The sequence below is a fragment of the Apostichopus japonicus genome, chromosome 22 (assembly GCF_037975245.1).
Source record: "Apostichopus japonicus isolate 1M-3 chromosome 22, ASM3797524v1, whole genome shotgun sequence".
Taxonomy (NCBI): domain Eukaryota; kingdom Metazoa; phylum Echinodermata; class Holothuroidea; order Aspidochirotida; family Stichopodidae; genus Apostichopus; species Apostichopus japonicus.
The window spans coordinates 16,774,071-16,793,288 of NC_092582.1; the positions used below are offsets into that span (position 1 = coordinate 16,774,071).

At 38.4% G+C, this 19,218-nt stretch overlaps 1 protein-coding gene across 1 annotated transcript in view; it reads right to left on the reverse strand.

Moving 5' to 3' along the window:
- LOC139963658 (influenza virus NS1A-binding protein-like) overlaps nt 1-14,453 on the reverse strand; it is a 45,280-nt gene extending 30,827 nt beyond the window's left edge. The window contains exon 1 of the mRNA XM_071964664.1: nt 14,270-14,453. The gene's annotated coding sequence lies outside the window, so the exon portion shown is untranslated. The remainder of the gene's footprint in view (nt 1-14,269) is intronic.
- Nucleotides 14,454-19,218: the final 4,765 nt, after the last annotated feature.

Below are 19,218 nucleotides of genomic sequence, written 5' to 3' on the forward strand. Positions count from 1 at the left end.
TTATTGGGGGGGGGCAAACACACTTACCTGTCTCCATTCTACTTATAGACACTCAAATCAACCTAGCTTTCAAAACAAATAACATTTTGGCAGTGCCCCACCCCACTTACTCCCCACCCTACTGACCCCATTCCCCACCGACCTACTTCAGTGTCAACGCCACTTTCTCTACCTTTTGCAAGTTCAGAATCTACCATTCTTGTTATCAATGCTTACGACTATAATTCTAGGGTAGTTTACTGTCCGCATCTTTTGGAGAGAGGTACAGTAAGAGAGGATTGTCAAGAGATATAAGCTTCACAAAAATATACCCCGTTGTCGTGTAAATAATAATGACTCTTTATGACTTGCAAAGTAAATCTGAGCATCTGTAAAGGAGACACGAATCTAACCATCATTAAAATCCATCCTTATTATTGATCTATATATAACTGTAATAAACTACTTCCCCAAACAGCTCAGGAATAGGTAGTACTCAGAAAGGGGCAGCACCGAATGTATCACCTACGTACCGGAACTACCGTATCACTTTCACAAATTTTGCTTGTACATACTGTGCATATTCAATAAGACGATTTACATATTTTGGCCACTGGTGGCCACAGATGACCTTTGACCTCGCTCCATAAGAAAAGCTGCCAGGAACTTACTACTAAGGGGAAATTTACTTACTGAAGTTTGAACTTCATGCAAATCTACGCTTGGTGAATTATCGTGTTTCAGGCTAGGGGGTGAATCACACACATACCCCAGACATACAGTACACTGTACCCCCCATAGATACTGTATTAGATTCAAGCAAGGAATTAAAAAACAAAGAGAAAGTTCAAAGGTTTCAGATCCCTACTGTAGTGGCACTATGACATCACAGATTTACAAAATGACAGATCCATGACACGACCTTTTAGCTAGTATACTCTACGTACAGGATCTCCCAAAGAGAGCAAGATTTTTCTCAACAGCTGTTCGGGAGAAGTTGATCTTCACAAAGATCTCTGTCATTAAAGCTAAAGATGATGATCAATGACAGTTGGGTTTTGAACTCCTTCACTTTTCAAAGAAATTGCTGTCCAGACCATGATCAAAATGTTAAAAGGTCATCAATATTGCTAGGTCACAATCAACGCTAGTATTACTGTAGCACATGTACACTACACATGATGCGTTTCAATTTCCATGTTTCCTGTAGAATATGACACATGTGTGGCACATGTCCAGTACAGTAATATACATAATACTGTACAGTATTTACTTGTTTACAATTTTAAGAGTCTTGTCTTACATTTTTACACTGTGACTCTCATCTGCTCATTCTTTATGAAAACATGTGGGGTAGCTCTACAAACGAAAAATAATCTTACCATAAATAAAATCAAGAGTAAGATATTTGTGGTTGTCAACCGTGTCTTACCAGTAACTTGTAATGTTTTTTTCTTTTCTACGGGGAAGTAACATTTATCATCTTACCGAACGACTAGGCCAGGTACACATGTATACTGTATTGATAATATTACAGTATGTAGATACCAAAACACTGGTCAAAAGCTTATTAGCGAAAGATGTACAGTACCGCAGTACTGTGCTTTGCACACACACACAAATTAATATTACTTTCACTATCTATACATACTTTACTCAAATTGCTGTCATGAGTAAACTCTTACAGTAGCTATTCCAACGAATGTCCCTGATGGTGTATTTACAAGTTTAAATATACTCATTGTACTATTGTGAGCAGGCAGTACCTCAATATCAATCAATTCCTCTATACTTCTCTTGCATATACTGTTCCCCTCTTGTTGTACTGTACGGTACCGTACATAAAATATCCACTTTCTTTAATTATGCATATAAAATGTGCCATATCAAAATTCCTGTTATACAATCCACTGCACCAAAGACTAGCCCTATAGAACCAGCCAACATCAACATGATCACCGATGCAGCTCAATAAAGCTGTCAACAATACTAACTTCAACAAGAGACACAGATTTCAATAATCTATCCGATCGCTCCCCCGCTGAACTTCTCGCCTGCCTCTCGTCTCTCCATCTCGAGGAGGACGATTTGAGATAATATTTCAAGGCTGCGTCAAAGCAAAGAAATCGGAGTGATCTGATCAATTGGCCATGGGCCAAAGATGTTTCATTACTACACCCATGAACTAACTGGAATGCTAATTATCTGTCTATGGTCCGGAAATGACAATGAACGGCTCTATGACAAAATGGTACGCTCCGAACGTCGGCAACGAAAGGGCGACCGTTGCCTGTATGACACAAAGCAATCTCCCGCCCCTTGGGGGAGCCTCACATCCGTATTTAGCATCTGTACAAACGATGAGATAACAACTGTGACTTGACATTATCTCTCTATTCATGCCTCATCAAACCAGAGATATTGTTTAACAACACTTGAACAAGCTCCAAACACAACATTACCACCCATGGTTGCTACCATGTATAGTTACAACTGACGTACTGTATGTACGTATTGCTGACAACAGCCAATGCCACAACTGGAACTGACAGCAGCTGAATTGATGAATGTACAAATGCAATATATATATATAACTGCACTGCTCACATTATAATTATTTCTACTTTATCATTCGGAAGGGCGTGCGGACGGTCGAATATCCACAGTTCTAGCTGCGAGCAGGATGTAAACTTGCACGGCCGAGATGAAGGTTATAGTCCCATGTGGAAGGAACTAGGCAAATATCTTAACAGAAAAATCCAGTCTCCTTGTTGGTGATGAATTCTTTACATCTAAATTGATAATATTGTTTAATACTCTTTCATCAAATGGGTTTTATGCCAAATATAGATGACATATTTTACAGTACGTAGGTCTACTGTAAGGAGTATTAATAGTCTACACATACAGTTCAGTAGGAAGACAGTGCATGAATTTCAGAAATTGCCTCAAAATTTTAGCTTCAATGGAACCCATGTACAACACTACTACTGTACTGTAACTGTACTTGTACAAGAACAGTATTAACTCACCGTTAGCAGTTTCTCCCACACTTTACAGTACAGTACGTACTACTGAATGTTTAGTGTCTACACAGTACTACACCTTGGAGTATTTCCTTCTCATCCAAAATCATCGAAGCAGAGGCTAATTATCAGTCTTAAGTATGCATATTAATCCAATTAATAATGCTCTGGTTCTCGCCACCATGAAGACTTTGATGGAGGCTTTTTGAGTCGATTTTGACACAATTATTGATGTCGCACAATACTAAACTCATCATATTTAACCAGATACCGAAGCTCATGAATTAGCTCAAGTACTGTGCGGTTAATCAAGTTGTATAAAAATCGTAAAACATTGTTCACAGAAAGTCAAAGACTATGTTTACACGGGTCCAAAAATCGGGAACCGGGTACCCGAGGGCCGTTACCCGTCGGGTATCCGGGTACCCGGAAAAAATTGTTTGCCCTCGTGTATCACGATTTTCAAGAAATTACATATTGGATGCTGTAATAAATGCATTATATTCTCTACTGACAATGTTTTCATGTTCAAATACGTAGGTGTAAGATAAGGTATAAAACCCTCCTCAATAATATTTATTTGCTTTTGTTTCTTTCATTAACTTGTTAATAAATTAATTATTTAATTATAATTAGCATTACTACTACAGTAACATCGCACTACCGCCGCTGCTTATGCTTGCTCGTGCACGTCTATTGGATCAAACCATATAAATATCCAATTTAGTTGTTACTACTACTCCTATTATGCAGGCCCAGGGTTCGCATTTGCCGCGCGCGCAAAGTGATCGCATTTGGAATAAACGATTAGTAAAAAGCCACTTGCGATTTCTATTTTTTAGTTATCCGTCTATAATCCATAAAAGTCTCGTAAAATTCCTTGTCAGCCTTTCCTTCTACGAAATAAACGAATGAGTATATAATTATTTCTTCCACATGGTAGCCTAACACCACACTAAGTCAATGAGAAATCTAGCTTAGCCTAACCATCTGTTTATTTGCTGAAGTTGTGACGCAGTTATAAGACATCCATGGAATACTTTCGTTATTGCTGTTACGTTTGACAACATGGTTGCCTAACACCACACTAAGTCAATGGGGGTAATCTAGCCTAGCCATCTGTTTATTAGCTGAAATTGTGACGCAGTTATAAGATATCCATGGAAAACTTTCGTTATTGCTGTTATCTTCGACCACATGGTAGCCTAACAACACACTAAGTCAATAAGAAATCTGCCTAACCATCGGTTTGCAATTTTTTTTTTTTTTTAAATCACACTTTGCGTAGGATTCGGGTTATAAATTAGGAACCGGGTAGTAACACGTCGGGCGGGTACCCGGATAACCCGTGCAAACACTAGTCTCTACAGTAGGTTTGGACTTGGCTAACAGCACAGGAGTAATACTAATAATTTGAAGTGTCTGGGCAGCAAAATGTTGACAAGTGTATCTGATCCATTTGTTATACAAATGACCACAATTGAAGAATTATTGATTAATCTCTCTCTTTCATCTGCAACTTTGCTTCAAAAAGTCTAGAATCTTGTCTTACTTAAATTATCAATCAGTGCTGTAGGTTTGGAAAAATTGTTCACCAAAAACAAACAAACAGTTGCCAGTTAATAAGTTAAATACTTCTTCTATGAAAATGCTGTATAGGCCTTTAGGCTATTATGGCCAACCGACACAAATTTACAAGTAAAAAGCAACTAGTAATTCTGAATTTTTTTAATGACAATAGCAACAGAAGATGATTATTAATGTTAGATTGATAATGTACACTGAAACGGTCCCAGTCTTCACCTCCTTCGAATCAAACAGCACTTCAGTAGGGAGTACAGCATGCTACACTATAGTGCACTGAAGTCAGGTACCAAACACAATCAAATCTCACACCAAGAGAGAGCAGCAAAGCAAGGGGGCACAGAGCCACATGCCCTCCCAAGCTTTGTGAAGAACAGCAAACTACTATTTTTGATATTTTTATTTTCTTATAAAAATGAAAAGTATCCTCTTCTGATTTTTCTGGTTTCAGGCCTTTTTGTTATTCATAAAGCAAAATTAAAAAGTGCTCTTCACTTTCAGAAAGACATTCATATTACAGTGATGAGATGGTTTTGTGCTTTGCCAAGTTTGCCCCTCAAATAATTTAAGTCACATACAGTATCCTCCTCCTATCCCTCAATCTTTGCCATCTCCATCCTTCACACCCGCCATCCCAGCTAAGACTCTTTTCGACTGCCTCTGGCCATTGAGAGGCCAATCAATAACAAACTTAACTTCAGTATTGGTACTACTAAGAACAGCAGTTTGTAGACTTCAGTGAAGATGAACGTTAGGTCACCAGGGAATTACTTTTGAATGAATGGAATATCTACCCCAGATTCAGCAGTCACAATTCAGGAACCTTGTGTACTATCGTACAATATACTCAGACACAGCACATGCAACGGCGCTACACTAAGTACTAAACATGTGTGTAAGTAAATTGGCCTGACGTTACGATCCTAGCAGGATCTTCTTCGGAGGCTAAATGAAAACACAGGCACAGAATACAGACAGGTTAATGAGCATCGTGAACACAAAGAGATAGATCTATATGTAAGGGGATTAGTAGACAAGGGATGGAGAGAAGAAAGAAAGAAACCAACAAGGGAAGAGGAGAGTTAGGAGATAAACAATGAAGGGACAAAGAGAGGATTAGGTAAGGGGGTAGGGAATAAACTAGAGAAAAAAGGGTGGAAGAGAGCTACAGTATGAGAAGAGGAGTGATAGGGAAGGGGATCAAGGGGTTTGGAGGGGTGGGGACCGAAGACAGGCCAACTTACTTTTACACATTCTCTTACACATTCTCTCGAGTGGATAAGCAGTTTGCTAACAGTTTTATTTCATTTTGACACTAAGTACTTCACAGTTTAATTATGGTTATTCAATTTAAATTTGTGTGTTTATATACACCTAAGTGCAGTCAAGTTACATTTAAACAGGACCCGGCATGCCTTGTACTATAGTTTCATTTAGCTAACGAGGGGAAGGTTTTGTGGTATCCTGATTATCTCTGCAGTACTAGAGTAGCCTTATAACTCACCCTTGGTGAGATATCATTTATTTATTGAGTGAACTATAATTTGCTGTACAACTAGTTTGTCGTAGGCAGTAGGTATACAGCCCACTGGATGGTACAGTCCAACATGTGCAGTACAGTACTATGCTGTATATGTCACACAGTAGATTCTTGTTGCAATCTACCAAAGACACATATTAAGTTATTAACAGTATGTAATTGCTACCCACAAGTTTATATATATTTAATAACCATCGACTGTTGTTTTGATTACATGTTCAGAGTTGAACCAGAAATGTTTGAACTTTTTTTCTACTAACAGTACTCTGTACAGTATGTACCAGTAATGTTATTAGAGAAAAAAAGTTTGCGTCCCAGGGAAGCAAGCCCCCGAAAAAGTTTGCGTCCCGTAAAAAAAAGCTTCATCCCGATCGAACACTAATTAAGTTTATTGTATGACCTCCTGTTACTAGTGTAGTATCACTGCCTATACTTTGTGAATGTTATACACAATATATAGGGCAGATGGCTCATGGCAGGTGATGGCTCATGGCATGGCAGGGCAGATGGCTCAGTGCCTTAGCTTCGCTGTTTGACAGGGGCGGCCCGGACGCAAGCAATTTGAAGATGTTGAGACCCTGGCCGAAACATTGCGTCCCGGACGCAGAACCCTGCATTCGTAACATAATGTGTACGGTAAACTGACGCTAACAGGGAGTAATTTCATGAGTGCCCGAAGTTTATATGATCTATAGCACTTTCAAACACAGGTTCTGAATGGTCCTAAAGTACAAAACACCACATGGTACAGTACTGGTGCACAGTACAAAACGTGCTATACAGTACATCTTTGCACAGTTTGTAAATCTAGCAATCTGCTCATTTTGCAAAGCAATTTGCGATATCGCATAAATTATTCCCTGGATTTCAATGTAAAGAAGGTAATCATACCATAACGTAGATTTGCAAAACTGTTAATTGGATTGATACTGTACTTGGAAAAGTTGATACCACAAAGAGCTGTGGTTTTTTTTCTAGAGAATGATGGGGCTTTTCAGTACTTTAACAAAATTACTCTTGTTATAGCTTTGCTGTTTGTGACCAATCTTTTCCTTTACTTTTGAATGAATACAGTACCATTGCATGGATTACTTGCTTAATAAACATTTCATAGAATGACAATAATTGCAGCTCTGAGCTATATAAACAGAGATTAACGTCATCAACTACAATCTAATCTTGATTGACTGAACGCATTGCAGGGTTCCACTATGTTAGTTTTAATTAATTCTACTACCATGCTGGTACCATCTATATCGGTACTGTAGTCAATTAGAAAGTTCTACTGACTGAACAACTGTTCGGCAGAGTCTAGCTGACCCATACATATTATATCCTGCCCTGTAAATACTGTACATTACCTCCACTTGTGACTTTACCCTGGAATAGATTAGATGCAACAATCATCTTGTATGTTCTTAATTATTGTTTATATGTGGACGCTCGACACAGAGTTACTACAGGTATCATCTACATCGCAGGCTCACTTTCTGTAGGTGATGCTTGGGACCTTCCTTGTCATCGAATCATTCAAGTACCAGAGACATGAATCAACGGTCAAACAAACAAAGGCCAAACACCAGATAAATCCATCCACATCATCAAATGGATGTATGATGATTAATGACAGATCACATACATACAGTAAACTGCTGGTTTTAATACGACATGAATACCGACATAAAGTATGAAAAAATCCTAAGCACAGTATTGAAACTTTCTTGCCTACATTAATTAATATCTCCTTAACGAAATATGTAGGAGGTGGTGTCTTACTGTACTTTGCTTAAACGATAATTGGTTGTAGACTCGGCATGTCGATTCAATGATAAGAACAACCATTATTCAGGCCTACAATTTCACAATTAATGCTTTAAAAGATCTAGCTACTGGTTAAGATCAAGTTCTCACAGTTAGCATTTTCCTGAATTACAACACATGTGTTGTCTTCATGCCAGTCAGATAACTTTAACAATTTTTTTTTTCTAAACTTAAGCAGTAACACAGGAGTTGTTATATTATGTAGGGCAGTAAAAATTATAGCCTGAAATTCATGGCCTGGCATAGCAACTTACAACAGTGCAGGTCACAATGTTCAAAAATTAATCATACAAACACATGTTTCTGAGCATGAAGGTCACATTCATTATTTTCTGTTGGACAATCAACCTGAGCACTATGTGCAATGACATTATCCCAAACGGTATTTCTGCAACTAGGGTGCCCTACACAAGACAGATTCGTCCCTAAAAATAGAGTGTGACGTTTTCGTTTTGAAAGTTGTTTATAAGACTCATGAGTCGTCGGCAGAGCTAGCACAATAAACATGCTAACGATGACGCAATAACGAACAGGATCTAATAAAAATTTATTTCGTCAAGTCAGACCCAGATTTAACAACAATACATGCTGTGAAGCATTATTCAAATTTGCATACAGTACAGTACTGCAGGTAGCAAAGATATGAAACAAAGAGAAAAAAGCAATATAAATTTGTAATTTGAAGTGTCTGTTTTAGAGGCAAAGCACTAGTCATAGAACATTGTCTACATAAGGAAACAACCTAATGAAGGAGACCTGTACAAATGCACACCATACTGTAAATAGGGCAGAAAATTAGGTGAATTTTAATCATTGCATGTACGATAACTACACATGAACTGTATGTACAATCATGTTAAATATCTGTCTGTGTTTCTGTCTGCCAGCTGAAAAAAATTATATTAAAAAAAAAAATTAATTTTACTGGCCTTAGTGACACAGTACATCTATCATATGATGGACTGGAGGACAGTGAGCGGGTTGTTGCAGCTCAAGATGTTTCTTGGTATTAAACACTTTCAGTAATGTGATATCTTTTCGCTAGTACCTGGTACTGTAAATTATATAGACATGTATCAAAGTACTATAGGAATTAACAAAGGGTTGTCCTTTAACATGTTTTTCATGGTTACTGCACGATTTGGTCATGAACAAAAGAAACTTAATAGTCTACCCTCTTTGATTTAAGCCTAGATTACTCACTGATAGAAACCCACAGTGAAAGTTACCAACACATGATCCCATGGCAACTAGCAATCAGCATAGATACTGGAAATGAAATCCCAATCTCCATTGCATTACAACTTAACAATCAACATGCACATACCATAATGCAGCCAAATCTATAATAAGGTTTTGCCAAAGTTCTGATAAAGTTTACGGAAAAAAACAAGAAGACTGATCTAAATATGGAATGGACATCATGATATAGTTGGGGGGGGGGGGGAGGTAGAGGAATGGACCACTTTTCTGTCCTATTTAACAATTGGCTTGGTGGTCCAATAGGGATACAGATGTTCTCTCAAAGGAGCAGCAATAAAATAAATTCAGAAAAATACTATCAGAAAGAAATAATTAAAAAAAAAGTATCTAGGCTAGATATTTGGGATGGTAGAACAGCAGGAGTACAGATTTTACCAGCTGGATGTACTGGGTATCTGAATGAACAATGCTCTAGTGCAACCAAAGGGTCAGACGGTCAGACCTCCCCAGCGTCTGCCTACACCAGGTACACCAACTCTCCACTTGTATTGTCTACCCAGGTCTGCTGTGGTTCTAGGAAACTTGGTATTCTCTAAATGGCTAGTATGCTTTACTAAATTGAGAAAGCTTCAACAATGGTTGCTGACATAGTAAATTATACCTCTATCAGAAATTTCAAATCAGGGTTAAAGATGTTTTATTTCAAACAAACCTATGGTTGTATTCAAATGTTGATTGTATTCAAGTGGTGTGGTTGTACTGTAGGTTGTATTCAAACCTGGTTGTAGGTTGTATATATTCAAAACCCAATTGTGGCTGTATTCAAACTATGGTATAATGGTTGTATTAAAGTGTATTCAATTGTATTTGTTTTGTTAAGCGCATTGAACCCTGGGATTTTGAGCTATATAGGCACCGGTGTGATTATAATAATTAATAAATTCATCAGGACCTGGGTATATTGAGAATATTAATTTCTTGTGAATTTCAAGTTTATACACTGTGCAGACAAAACATTAACCGTACTGTACTGTCTATATTGTAGAAAGTAAGAAATGAAAAGAGAAAAGACAGTTTCATATGGCAACAGGCCTTTCTCTAGAAATAAGAAAGGAGGATTAGAGCTACATTTATGGCTTGGGGTGTCACATTTGAGACTGAGAGGGAGGCAGGGAAGGTATCTTAAAGAAGGGGGAAAGAATATCTAAGGGAAGGGATCCACCTTCTCATTGGCATTTTTTAATGAAAATTGCTTTGAATTCATTACTTAACAATAACAATGCATCTTTTACAGCTTTTGAAGTACTGTATAGGAGAAGTTGCTTCCATTTCCCATTAAACATGTTTTGTATTCTAATATTCCTATTTTACTCTTACTTTTTTTCTTCTTTCAATTTTGCATATGGTCAGACCATCCAATGGACTACTCAGCTAACGACTGATTAGAGCCTTGTGTGACCGATGGAGAAAATCGCAAACTACATAGCAACCGCAAGACTTAAACTAGATAATCTTAGGATGTCTTAGGACCTGCAACACCTGGTCTGGTGAAGAACTTGAAAAACAGTTTGTGCAATGATCACCAAAATGACTGTAGCTCTAACAATTGACTCTTAACAATTAAAAACCAACAGACAACACATCATTCACTAGAACCTTTGTATTTGTGCAAACAGATGGGGTACCGTACCACCCCAGAGTTTACCAAGACAAGGACAGAACTAGTACTTAGCGTAAATTATCAGTCACCGATAGCGGAAACAATCTTAGTTAATTAGTAACAAAGGAAGTCTGTGACGACCAGGAATAAGTATATACAATCATGGCAGCTACTGCAGTGCAATGAGTACCAGTGACCCATTAGATTTAAGAACTATTTATATTTAAAATTATAAAACTAGAAAATAGAAATTATATAACTAGAAACTAGAAAAGAGTATACTGTACAGTATAAACTTCTGAAGCTATGTGGTAGCATTATAGCTGAGCTTTTATTCTGCAACAAACAGGAGACTGTTCAAATGGAAAAAATTTTGGCACACGTATACTGTAACACAGCTACTGTAACATGTAGAACAATGTGGTCTTTCAAAATTTTTGTAATAAGATATACACTACATTGTTCATATTAGAATGAGTCAATTGTTGCTTCAGTTGCTGCCATACTGTAGAAGTGAATCCTTACTTGTTCCCTGAAGTTTCTGTAACATGCTGAATTTCCCATGAACTGAGTTTGCTGTTTGCACGTGATATCTGACTACAGTAGTTCATCGTCAATGAGGTTTGACTTTATTAGACATTCTAGCATACAGTATTTATGGGTATAGTGATCATCTTCAACACCTCAAGATTTGTTGAGTCTCTCCCACCAACTTTCGAACCATGCTTTAATCACTATTTCAAGAAAACTTGTTAAATATTGAAAATTTATAGGCATGTTACGGTTGGCAAACTAATATACCGTCTGAAGTGTTAACCAAAGGCTAACAGATGGTATACTGTACACATCTAATTCAATGGTTTAATCAATTTGCATCTCTGTAGAATGAGAATAACAGAGAGAAAGCTAGAAAGCCTTTTCATCCCTATCTACACTTTGCAACTATAAAGTGAACACAAATGTATAAATTTGTGTGTGAGTAACACAAGGTGACAAGGGCACCACAAAAATGCCACAAGCTGGACCCCTTAAAACTGGAATAAGCCTTACTGTATACCGGTACAGTATGTAGATTTGCCGATCTTAACCACTGTAAGGAACATAGCCTCATCTCCTTTCATATTACAACGAAAACTGACTATAAATGTTTCTGACACATTTTACACAGTAGTTTGTTATTCTGTGCATCCTGTACTACTGTATAGAGAGTCCACAGTTTGTTCATGTTAATAGTTTAGTGTCAACAAAGCCCCAAAAAATTGACATGTTTTGTCAGGACACTCCCTTGATTGCCAAGCTGCATCATATCAAACTACAAAACATTTAATAGTCCAAAATTATCTTCACATGCTAACAGGTAGCATTTCCTTCGTGCCAGGGGTTGCCAATCTTAAGGATTGATTTCAAAACATGCAGAAGCTGTATCCCTACATCTATAGACAAAAAACATGTGACTAATTACTAATATTGGTACACTGGATTAACTAGTTTAACCACTAGGCAACCACAAAATGAACAGACAAATATATGGAAGGACATGTATGAATCAGTATATATCTCCAAAATTCTGTATGTACATGTTAACTGTGGGATCTTCTTAATTCTTATCTGTGTGGTTGGATTTAGTTCAGTGTTATAGCAAACACAGCTTTGTTTGATTTGATTAGTTCAATGTTAGCAAACACCCGTTGTCCACACTTCTTGATGAATTACTAACTAGACACAAGTGAATGAACTATAGACTACAATCTCCTTTGAAGTTATTTGTATATTTTCTACTGTAGACTGCTGGCAATTTACAGGAAAAAAACAGAACTTGGTTGGCTTTGGTGGACAGGAATGAGTCTGGGGTAATAAAAAAAACACTGAACTTTGTGGGTGATACTATACTATACGCGAAGGGGGCAGTCAGCACGCAGCGCGACACAGTTACAGGTGGGGTTCATGGGCCTGCCTTAGGGCCCGTAGTGGGGACCATGGGCAATGCCCCGGTTGGGTCCAGGGGTCGAAGCCCCCAGAAGCTCTGAGAAATTAAGAGGTTTAAAGACAACATTTTGGTGCCTATTTTATAAAGAATTTTGAATTTATTAAAACACTCAAAGCAAAGTTTTCACACTGAATATGTGCACACTGAAGCCACATGCCAAGCCTGTGGTTTTCACACTACATGATTCTATCAGTCATGGCAACCAAGAATTAAAAAGTCACTGTTCATAAATTGTACACAATGGTCAGTTTTAATCTAGAATAATGATCAGCAGCTACAGCACTACACTTCTCCTCAGTTGTCCCTACTTATGATCCTAAAATATTTGAAAATCATGGGAAACTTTAGGAAATATTGTTGCAATAATGTTGGGAACGTTATGAAATCCAGAGAAAAATATGCAGTAAACGTTCCAGTTTGCGTATGCTACAGTGTGTTAGAATAATACTAATATGATGTTTTTGCAGGTTGAATATATGCAATGCATCAGTAATAAAAAACATGCGAACGACGGATCAAATGATACAGTAACGCTGTTGTTAGAAGTTCACAGAAATTGAAAGGTGTAAACTGTAAATCTCGGAGGTAGAAAAGAAATCACGGAAATTTGCGGAAAAAGCTCATGTCTGGGTGGATTCAGGGTCTCAGCATAAATAAAGTCAGAAAAATTCAAGATAGAAATAATACTGAATTTCCAGATTATTACAGGCTATTTATCAGTTGCAAAACATTTTTGGGATGTTTTCTTTTTCTTCTTCGTAGAATGAGGACCTGTATGTCTGTGTATGTGACATATATCCATACTGTATGAAACTTTGTACAAAGACTGTGCTTAAATCAGGGGACCTAGGCTATAGTTTATTCAGGCAGTAGCCACAGTTGGTTGTAAATATTTAGCATTTTAGGAGGGGAAGGCCGAGACGGGTGGGTGTTGTCATCTCAAAACTGGGTAGACCTGTCTACCCCTTTCTCCAAAGGTAAGGGGGCTTAGATGTGTCATGTACCAGGGAGCTGCTACTCTAACTAGATACTTAGGCCTAGTACTACCTAGGCTAGTACTAGTAGCAGCTCCCTGGGTGAATAATCATTTCACCTACATAATTTGTGTCATACTCATACAAACCATTGAAATGTTACATTGTAGCCTAGGCCTAATTAAGCCATTTGGATGAAAGGTTGAAACATTGGGTGGTGAAATGAAATAGATTCGCTTGTAAGTTGAAATAGAACCTAGCCTAGTACTTTTACTAGGCTGGTACTGGTAGACCTAACTCCGTGAGGAACTCTTCCGCCTCACATGGAGCACAGGCTTACACAACAGTAACTAATTAATTAACGAGGAAATAGAGCTGAAAGACGTGTAGCTGGTGCAGTTACTACAACTTAGTACAAGTTAACACTACGGGCTTGCATCATAGGTACATTAAACCCACGTGTGTAACGAATAAAATTATTGAGATGAAACTCACCTTAAATTTCTATACAAATATGAAAAGGTGTCCATTCGACTACAGTCAAGTTACCTTGAGGTACAACTTTCTTGTTGAAAACGGTTTGTTTTTATTTTTAAGGAGACAATTCGCGCCAAAACTCGACATGTTGAGCTGGCGATGATGAATACAAATGACTAAATGACGTATGCTGCATTGTATTTGTGTGTACGATATCGATCGATCGCGATTGTTCGAGATCTTACGCACGTACTCTAGTACATTATGCCGTTTACGTTTCATAGTGGGACGGCCCAGACTAATGAATATTCAAACTTACGAGTGGCGGGAAACTTTGAACAGAAGCAACGCCATGTGTGCCCAGCTGTTGATAACTGGTTGCTGCTACAAAGACGCGGCTCTCTGCTACATCAGCTAGTATCAAGCACAAGTATCGATTAACGGGATATTCCAGTGATTGAAATCGATTGCTTAAATGAAAAATGTTGGCAATTTTCTGCATCTCTAGGTCAAACACATCCTCCTAGCATTTTGTACGGGGAAGAAATGAATTTTTCAAATTTGGTGGTATTTTGCGAATGCATCTGGCAACAGCAATAAAGTGAATGATGTCATCACGACTAATCACCGGAAAATGTAACTACTTTTCGCTTTGTTGTATTTAAGTGCAAAAAGTTGCAGTCTTGATGAAATTCTAAATACAAAGAAACTTGACAGATGTAAGCAAAAACAATCCAACCGTATGTCAAAAATATGTCCAACAAGAAGATTGTAATAGGAAAAGTAAAACTCTTGACTCATTTACCATTGTGACATCACAGACCACCTACCGTGTTAGGGAATAGTTGCTGGGAGCTAAGCCTACCAAAATAGGTTGCATTTGTATGTTTTTATGTATTTTAGATCCTCCTGCAAGCAGGAACTCGCGAAGAACTCATGGAGCTATTAATACAGCTCCATGATCAACCATACCATGAGTAAGGGAAAATAAATACACACCGGGGTTCTATTCCATGCATATATAAACGTCACATTGTTTACCAACGGAATATCCATTTATTACTAGTGGTAACTAACTAATTAATTGATCTCACTTTTCGGTGCGATTGTGGAACTTTCGCGATTATAGCATTACAACATGCTATGATATATCCTTATGTAAAAAACAATATTATATCAAGAATAGGCACCTGCTGCCCTATATATATATATATATATATATATATATATCAAGTTGAGGAATAATGTTATGTCCTCTGTTTTTGTCTTTTGATGTTGTATCCTGTAGCTATAGGCTAGACGCCAGCAGGACGCCGCTCATGGAACAGCTATGCTTGGATGAGCATCTGGGGTTTGGGATGGGAAATACAAATGCTGAGAAGATTAGAATGCATGTAACTCTGAGAAAGCATTTGCGTAAAAAAAAAAAAATCTCAGACGCCGACTCTCCTATATCCTTCCCCCACCCCAACCCCTTTTCCACCTCAGTAAACAGCTGATAAATGAAAACTGGTCTCCCAAAGTTTAGGCCTATTAGTTCCTTTCCCATTGTTTGTGTATTATGTGTCATGCGATCATCATCCACCCCTCCCTCCCCCATCCCAATATACTAGCAAGAATAGCAATTAATGATAAGCTATATGCTGTACGTGCGGAGGGCCCTTCCAGGTACGTATGTAAGCAGTATCGTCGTTACGTAATACATGCAAGTGGTTTATAATTTGATATTCCATTCTCTGGTGCATCTTACTGAAAAGCGCGACATTTTCCTTTCAATTTTCCTCTCCTTAAGTTGCTCAAGTTAGAAGCATACAAACTGCCCCCTTCTCCACCCCCCCCCCAACAGTCTGGTATAACAATCAACACTTATTAGCATCCGAAAATTGAACTGCGCAAGGTCGACGGTACCGATGCCCATAACTGACCCATTCAATCCAGAACATGCAGACAGTGGAGTTTTGGAAGGCGGTATAGGTTTATTATAACGGGGGAAGCCTATAGTGTAACTATATAAAAGTAGATTAAACTTACATTAATTAAGTTGGCCTGACGTTTCGACCCTAGCAGGATCTTCTTCAAAGGCTAAATGACATCAGGCCAACTTACTTTTACACATTCTCTTACACAGGCTCTCTAGTGGATAAGCAGTTTGCTAACAGTTTTTTTTTTGACATTAATTAAGTCAGTAGTTGACCCGCGGGTCAAATCAGACCAGCCAAAGAAACTTCCGCCCACAATTTTGCTCTAATCGTTTATGCAGGCCCTCAAGACCTGGTCGTGGCTTGAGCGCTGCAACCGGCCTACCCAGAGCACATTTGCTCAAACTATATATGGTGATATTCAAGTTTATTCTGTCTGGCCCTAATTAAGTTGATCCCCCCTGCCTATGGTTGTAACTGGCCCTACTAAAAAATTCAATGAAAACTCCTGGTGTATAGCGTGACACCTTTAGTTCGTCTGTTATCAAATATGCATCATGAGAGCGAAGTGAACGACCAGCAAAGATCAAACTCAGTCGGAAGATTGAAGTAGGCCGTATCAACCCTGCAGTCAAGAATGCAGACATGGGGATGTGGTGCATGGAAGTATAACCCGTTCCCAGGCACCATAACAACGCGGCCTCAGCTTAATTATCATACCCTTTGAGATACATTGAAAACTCTTACAAGCGTAAATCTGATAAACATGGAGGTTTGCATGGGGGGAATTTTGTTATTGTTATTTGTTATTACACTTTACTAAGGCGGCGCAATAGGGCCATGGAGATATATAATTTTGGCGAGTGTTATTTCTGTGTGTGGCGCTCCACTGTTCTCATGATATTCCCCAAGGTCCTTTCATTGTATTTGCATCTTTTGCAGTTTCCTGTATTGTGCACCAAGTTTTCTCGATTTTTGTTGTGTGAGTTTTTCTCTCTCCGATATTACTTAATAACCTGCTTAGCTTTCCTTATCTTAGGCTTAACACACATGTCTGATATTGTGTTGAAATCTGTGAAACTTTGAAAGTTAAAAAAAAAGTTCATTATGATGGTTCTTCGAGTTGAAATCAAGGAAACATAAGACCGAAAAGTTTGCTATGCTCAGTATACTGAGACACTTTCAAAAGGCTTTCATTATAGTTCTGGTTACATTCAGTGGCCGCACCAAGTAGAATGGTTAGGCATGAGAGAATATCCCCGAATCATGATGCCCCGTTAAACACAACCCACTCATAGACATAGGAGGCGGGGGCTTGGGCGGAGGGGGGGGGGCTGTAGCCTCCGAACCAATTTTTTTGTTGAAAATTCGGGCAATTTGCTGAGAATTTTTTGGGCAACTACTGAAAGAAAAATAATTTGCAATGTGTTTTTCAATGGTTAAACTTATACTAGTATTATCATTATTATTGTAACGACTTTCCCAATAATTCTAACCAATATGGAAGGGTAATAACACGGAAAATGATTGTATGTTATGGGCATGTGATGTAATAACCGATGAATGCCTATATGACAGGGATGAGACTGAGCCGGGGAAAAAAATCTGAAATTTATCGATCGCCGTCCTGGGGGAGGGGTTTAAGAGGAGGGGGTGTCCCCCTCCCCTTTAGAATTTTTTTGTGAGGTAAGGAGGGCTTAAATGCAAAATGGTGGACTCTAGATGGAATCTATCACATCACGTAACTCGCCAAAAAAGTGTGGAATTTCTGCTTGTATAATTTATCCATTAGCTTTTTTGAACCAAAAAAAGGCTTTTTTGCTTGCATTGTGCTACTTGATTCCACCACTGGTCAAATTCGGTGTTCCTTCCCTTCACAGTCCAGCATGTTCGGCAAAAAAAAAAAAAAAAAAAAAAAAAAAAAATAAATTAAATAAAAAAAATAATAAAAATAATAAAAAACGCGAATTACGAGAAAAAACGCGAAAATGAAAAAACAAATAATCCGAAATCCGCGGAAAAGTCTCATGCCTGATATGATATGCACATTAACATGTTGAACGCGAGCGGAGCGCGCAAAAAATTTTGGTTACATTTTTCGGGCAAGTCGTTACAGCCCCCCCCCCCCCACCCAATGTCAAATTAAGCTCCTACGCCTATGAACCCAGTTGGTTCCGTTCAAACAAAACCGAGCCCTCTTCCCCCTAAATACTTGGCCGTGAGGCGTGACGTGCACGTTATACAGATGTGTTCTTGCATTGTCTTCCAATCTGTTTGCTTGCCATCCACTTGTCCCCCCCCCAGCCTCAGTCTGGTGCTGTCACTGGTTACATTCTTTTGGTACCTAACACCAGAGGCTCACCGATCACACTCAGGCGTGCAGCCAAGGGGGGGGGGGCGGAGGGGGATTGCTCCCCCCTTGAGCATATTTTGGTTTTTTTTTTTACTATTTCGCTAGTAATTTCAAAATAGAAAGTGCTTAGGTGCAACTAACAAGGCCTGGGAAGTGCCATTTACAGCAATCTGCAAGGCATTTTTTTTTTGTAAGCTTCGCGCCAACCATGGTGGCGCTACACTTAGATAGATTGGCACAGGCTTCGCCCCTCCGTTGGCAAATTCTCTGTTATGCGCCTGATCACACTGGATGAGTTTCCTCTATAACACTGATCATACGCTGTTGGTGTGCACGCTAGACGATGTAGGGTCCAGCCACTTGAAATGAACTTGAGCCAGTGATGTCGTCAAGAGCATGAATTCTGAGAATTGATATAACCCGTGCAAGTATTGTGTATAAGTGAAGCTCGCAGGAAAGTGACTACTGTCAATGGTCGATACCAATAAAATTATTATTCATATTATTATTTGCAACTGTTATTATTGTTATTTATTTATTTTATTTGCATAAGCCATCCTTGAATTGTGTTTATCCTAGTGTCTGTTATTCCTGGTCCCCATATAAAGATGTGCCAATGCAGTTGCATCTTCTGTTGATTAAAAGAACAGATCAACTATAATTCACTTCTTTTGCTGTTACTAAATTAAGGATCA